A 6535-nucleotide genomic window follows, 5' to 3' on the forward strand; every position below is an offset into this window, starting at 1 on the left:
TGCAGAGCGTGCGGGGGAGGCTTCTGCTGCGGCCTGGGGTGGGTCGGAAGCCTGCAGAGCGTGCGGGAGAGGCTTCTGTTGGGGCCTGGGGTGGCTGAGAAGCCTGCAGAGCGTGCGGGGGAGGCTTCTGCTGCGGCCTGGGGTGGGACGGAAGCCTGCAGAGCGTGCGGGAGAGGCTTCTGCTGCGGCCTGGGGTGGCTGAGAAGCCTGCAGAGCGTGCGGGAGAGGCTTCTGTTGGGGCCTGGGGTGGCTGAGAAGCCTGCAGAGCGTGCGGGGGAGGCTTCTGCTGCGGCCTGGGGTGGCTGAGAAGCCTGCAGAGCGTGCGGGAGAGGCTTCTGCTGCGGCCTGGGGTGGCTGAGAAGCCTGCAGAGCGTGCGGGAGAGGCTTCTGCTGCGGCCTGGGGTGGCTGAGAAGCCTGCAGAGCGTGCGGGAGAGGCTTCTGCTGCGGCCTGGGGTGGCTGAGAAGCCTGCAGAGCGTGCGGGAGAGGCTTCTGCTGCGGCCTGGGGTGGCTGAGAAGCCTGCAGAGCGTGCGGGAGAGGCTTCCGGTGCGGCCTGGGGTGGCTGAGAAGCCTGCAGAGCGTGCGGGGGAGGCTTCTGCTGCGGCCTGGGGTGGCTGAGAAGCCTGCAGGGCGTGCGGGAGAGGCTTCTGCTGCGGCCTGGGGTGGCTGAGAAGCCTGCAGAGCGTGCGGGAGAGGCTTCTGCTGCGGCCTGGGGTGGGTCGGAAGCCTGCAGAGCGTGCGGGGGAGGCTTCTGCTGCGGCCTGGGGTCTCTGGGTGGCCTCTAGAGAGGTGCAAAAGACCCTCTGGGTTGGGCTGGGGTGGCTCTTGGACCCCTGCCACACAGTGGAGAGCGGCCTCCGGCCCGCCACCTGTGTCCCTGTGTGCCTGAGTGCCTGTGTCCCTGTGTCCCTGTGTCCCTGAGTGCCTGAGTGCCTGTGTCCCTGTGTCCCTGTGTCCCTGAGTGCCTGAGTGCCTGAGTGCCTGTGTCCCTGTGTCCTTGTGTCCCTGTGTCCCTGTGTCCCTGTGTGCCTGAGTGCCTGTGTCCCTGTGTGCCTGAGTGCCTGTGTCCCTGTGTCCCTGTCTGTGTACCTGTGTGCGAGAGTGTCCGGCACGCCACCCAGCGGCGGCGGGCAAGCAGGTAGGCGGGTGGGCGGGCCGGCGAGGGCCAGTGTGAGTTTGGGGGGTGGGAGGGGAGGCGGCAGCTGGAAGCGTCAGAGGAGGGGGCGTGGCTCCGGCTGGCCCCGGGAGCAGGTTCCCGGGACCGGGACCGGCTGGACCCGGCGGGTGGTTGATCCCGGGGCGGGGGGCAGAGGCGGCGGGAAGCGGCAGCTGCGTGTGCGGCGGGGGGGTGGAGGGCGAACCGCGGCGGGAAGCGGATGCTTCAGAGCAGGTTACGGGGGCGGGGACGGACGACACCACCTGTCCCCGCCCCGGGACGGGCTGGACCCGGCGCCCTGGACCCGGCGCCGTGTACCCGCCGCCGCCCCCCGCCGCCGCCCCCCTCCGCCACCCTGGGACCCCGACGTTTTTTGGCGCCCGCGCCTTTTTTTGCTCCCCGCCTGCCCGCGCTGCCCCGGGCCCTCCCCCGGGGCGGGGCGGGAGGGAGGGACGGACGGACGGGTAGCCGGGGATCTCCGAGCGCGCGCCACCAGACCGAGGCGGGTCCCGGCGGCGGCGGCGGCGGCGGCGGCGGCGGCGGCGGCAGCAGCAAGCGACGGCGGGGGGGGCAGGCTAGGGAGAGAGGGGGAGCGGCATGCGGTAGGGCTGGGGGGTTTGTTTCGGGGGGGAGGGGTGGGGGGGGGGTGGCAGCGGTCAGCGAGAGCGGGGAGAGGGGGAGCGGCATGCGGTAGGGCTGGGGTGTTTTTGGGGTGGGGGCGTTGGGGGGATTAGCGGGCGGGGCGGGCAGCCCAGCCAAGCGGCAAGCCGGGGGGCGGGCGAGGGCGGCTTTAGGGCCGGAGGAGCGGAGCGCAACCTCCCCCGTGCAGGCTCCAGCGTGGAGAGCAGCAAGTTTTTGGGGACGGGGGACGACGGACGGGAGGGGCAGCGGCGAGAGGCTAGCTGCGGCAAGGGGCACCGGCACGGCCGCCCTAACAGCGCCGCCTCGGTCGCAGGGGTTAGAGAGCAGCCGGGCAGCCCGGGAGGGAAGCGGCAGCCCGCGTCGCGATCCCCCCTCCAGGGGACAATGTGGGAAGGGGAAGCCGCGGCGGCTTTGGCGGGGGGTGCCCAGCTGCTAGCGGCTTCGGGGGGCAGTTAGCGGCGGCGGGGGGGGGGGGAGATGGGTCGCGGCAGCGGCAAGAGATAACGGCGGGCGGGGGGGCTCCGTGCAAAGCGGTAACGGGAGCCGGGGGGTGTGGGGAGCTGGGGGTGGCAGCAGCGGCAAGAGGCAACGTCGGGAGGGGGGGCTCCGCGCAAACCGGTAACGGGGGCCGGGGGGGTGTGGGGGGGGGCGGTGGTGGCCGCGGCAAGAGGCAACGGCAGGCGGGGGGGCTCCGCGCAAACCGGCAGCGGGGGGGGGGGGGCGGGGGTAGCGGCAAGAGGCAACGGCGGGAAGGGGGGGCTCCGCGCAAACCGCTAACGGGAGCCGGGGGGTGTGGGGAGCTGGGGGTGGCAGCAGCGGCAAGAGGCAACGTCGGGAGGGGGGTGTGGAAGACGAGAAGTTTGTCTCTCTTAATGTAAATCAACAAAGATAAACTGATAGCAGAGCCACTGGAAAGAATCCTGTCTACCACATCGGACTAATCCTGTCTACCAATCCTGGATGCAAATCAGCTTGTGATTGCATCATGATAACGTCGGACTACAACAATGGACCTAACGACCCAGCCATCACGCTTTTTGGACAGGGTGGTTCCCGCCCATCAAGTACCTTGGGCAGGGTGACAACAATGGACCTAACGACCCAGCCATCACGCTTTTTGGACAGGGCGGTTCCCGCCCATCAAGTACCTTGGGCAGGGTGATACGATGGTTTCCACCACCTGTGTAAAGGAATGTGGGAAGACTTGTCTGAATGGAGGGGGGGGGACGGAGGCCCCCCTCGCCTCCATCCAAAAATCTTGCCCACATACACAGCGATACACAGAAAGATTTCCGGGGGAACAGATACCTGGATTATTTCCTTGCCTCTGGAATACCTGACATACCAACACCTGCCTGAGGACTAAAAAACTGTATAAAAGACCTGAGTGACACTGTCAAGGAAGAAGAGAGAAGACGGCACCATAACATCACGGGGCAACGCAACGCATCTTGGACTCTCACCACCCCTGACCGTTGGTAATATAATATCTTTCTGACTTTCTCCTTCTAATTCCTTCCCTCTTCTCCCTCTCTCTCTCCCTCTCTCTCTCTCCATTTTCTCCCTCTCCCTTCTTATGTCCACTTTATCTAATAAATAGTCTAGCTGTTGATACTTTGGCCTCGTTTGTGCCTTTAATTTCACAACACGGGAATATTTAAAAGAACTGTGTCTCCGGACCGAGACATCTAATGTCTCCGGACCTTGACATTTAAATGGCGTAGTCGGCAGGATTCCCGTGCAGTGAAAAGTATCACAGTAAAATTATTGCATTTCTGAGAACCCCGAAATGTGTGTGTGTGCCTGAGACGTACTTTTAGTACGAAGCGAGAGTGGAGTCCAGATTCGCGTTTCCACTCGCCCGTGAGGGAAGTGGCCGGAGAAGGACGAAGCGAAATTTTCAGAGAGACTGTGTGGGAGTTCTCAAAAGCTTTAAATGTGTGTGCTTTCTCGGGGAAGATTATCTGGGGTACAACTGTTGGTTTTATAGTGTGACCTCCTCGAGAATCCTCTGTACCCTGCTTTAAATGTGCGTGCTTTCCCGGGGAAGATTATCTGGGGTACAAATGTTGACTGTATAGTGTGACCTCCCCGAGAATTCTCAGTACCCTCTTTTAGGGAACCCAGTGTTGGTGATATTTGTAAAGTGTGGCTTTCCCGAGAAGCCCAGTATTGAAGCAAAAGTTGAGAAACTTCTGCTGGTGTGTGTTCGCTCAGGGAAACAGAGTAACTCTTCCCTAAGAATCACAAGGTTGTTATCCTAGTGTAACAAAAAATTTTGAGGTACAAAAGCTGAGAAGCTTTTGCAAGTGTGGGTTCACTCAGCGAAATAGTGTGACTTCCTTGAGAAGCCCAGGTTGTTGTTGTTTTTTCTTGTGTGTGACCTCTCCTGAGAAATCTATTGTGCATTTTTCCTGGAGAAGATTATTTTGTAGTAAGCCTTTTAAAAGTGTACGTTTTTCCAGGGAAGGTTTTGCTGGTACAAAACAGTGTTTTGATCTGACTTCCCCGTGAAACTTAGTGCCCTATTAAGAAATGCTTTGTGAAACAAAAGAGATGGCCGGGAGTGAGAGGCTTTTTAACCTTTTAGAAGTTCACGGTGCCCGCCCATCTGTACAGGTACTTGACTGGGCCCGTGAAAATTGGCATAATTTCCAGAGTGTGGCTGATAGAATTGTGGCCCTGCAGAAAGATGCACGAGCAAAAGCCGGGAAAGGCAAAGGTTTTATTTGTGCGGTTTTAGGTGCCTGTTTAGCCGCCTCAGTGAAGGAGAAAGATGAATGGCATGAACAGGAAAATATAACTATTTCCTCTTTGCAGGACTTAGTTTCGTCACTACAAAGCCATGTTGCCACTTTGAAAGACGTAGTGGCAGATCTTAAAATTCAATTGGAAAAGGAGAGGAGGCAAAATTCGTATTTGGACTCAAAAGAGGGTGTGAATTACTTGGAGTCTGCCCCTATGTGCCCTCGGGCAGAATTGGCAGCAGCTAAGGAAGCTGCTGCGCATATCAGACCTCTCATTAAAACTGAAGTTTTATATGAGGATGGGGAGGTTACCCCCACTATCACAACCAAAGAAACGCCTTTCTCCTACACTGAATTGGCCAAAATTTGTGCAGAATTTGCACGCTCTGCTGAGGAATCTGAGGTGGAATATGTCTGGAGAGTTTCAAAAACTGGAGGTGATCAGATTCTGTTAACAGAAGCTGAAGCCATGGGCTATTGGGGTGATAATGTTTTTCTAACTACAAAAAACAGAAGTGGACCCTGGAGTCTTACGCAAAGAGCTGCCTATTGGGCAGGGGGGTTTGATCCAAAGGAGAGGGGTGAACCCCTAATTCTGCGGGGAGGGATGAATCAGATAATGGAGAATGTGCAAAAAGCTGCATGCCTGCAGATGATATATGAAAGGGAACTAAAACATCATTTTGAATCCCCTCTTTCTGTCCTGGTGGATGCAAACAGAATGACTCCTTTGATCAGGGGTCTCAATGACTTGCTTAAAATAAGAGGTATCCAGCTTCAAAAAGAAATAGCTAATACCCCACTTTCTTCCAGGACATGGCAAGACGTGGGGAGGGAGTTATTAGATTATGCTAGGCAGTATAGTGTACCAGAGGAAATGAAAAAACCTCAAACTAGAGGCTTGAGACATGTGAAAATGACTCACCCACCAAGCCCCCAGGGCCAGATGCGCCGTATTCCTAGTAGGCACCTGGCTAGGGGCAGGGAACACTTGAATACCCGGCAATATTGGTGGGGGATGGGCCAGAAGAAAGGTATTCCAAAAGAAGTGGTTGATGGGGTAGCCACGAGGCAATTAGAAATCATTGTGCAATGTTGGCCCGAGCCTACAAAGAGGGCTGAGGTCACTGCTCCCCTCTTGGTGGGACCATTTGATGAGGGGAGGGATATGGCCCCCAGGGCAACTAAGGGCTTCACTTCCCAGCGGTGAATTGGGGGGTGAAGCATGAGTCAGGAGATCACCAAAAAATTGTACTTGGTTTGGAAAAAGGCTTTTGTTTGTGTTTAGCTTGGCTTTGACAGAACCTGAAACAATCAACGATACTTACAGGCCCATTCAAAGTAATTATCACCTGAGAGGGTGGCTCTGAATGGTAACCTGGAAATACCAGTTTTGTATGTTTCAAGGTTGTGTTTCTTACTTAAGTTCTAATGCTAAATTTAAGTTCTAATGCTACATCTACGTTCTAATGCTGAAGACTACCTGATGTATTGTCAGAAGGACTTGTCTTGCTACAATATGGAAGACTTCTCAAGTTTTGCATCACAGAAGACATCTCTTCAAGGACTGTACTTTCCATAACCCCGCAGACATTCAGATCTGGACTGAAGCTCTCACTTCAATTCCAAACTGAAGGACTGACGGGGTGGGGGGGGTATGGGTTTGTTTGTTCTCCTGGCTTCCAGGAGGAACAAGGATGCTTTCACCTTGTGTAATTACCTGGTTTAATTTTGTTATATTTTGTTAGCATTGTCAATCTTGTATAAATCCCTGCTGTATACAGTGATTCAACATGTAGTGTCCAATATGAAGTTTGTGTCTAATGATGGTGTACAACAGATTTGTGCTGTTAGCCAATCAAAACTTATGTCTATTGCAAAAATTGTTTAAAAATCCTTTCCTTTCCTTTCTTTTCTTTCTCTATGTCCACTTTCTCACTGTTATCTTTGATTGACGGGGTGGTGTGGAAGACGAGAAGTTTGTCTCTCT

Source organism: Melanerpes formicivorus, unplaced genomic scaffold (assembly GCF_026170545.1).
Source record: "Melanerpes formicivorus ecotype bairdi unplaced genomic scaffold, bMelFor1.0.p_v2 SCAF_693, whole genome shotgun sequence".
Taxonomy (NCBI): domain Eukaryota; kingdom Metazoa; phylum Chordata; class Aves; order Piciformes; family Picidae; genus Melanerpes; species Melanerpes formicivorus.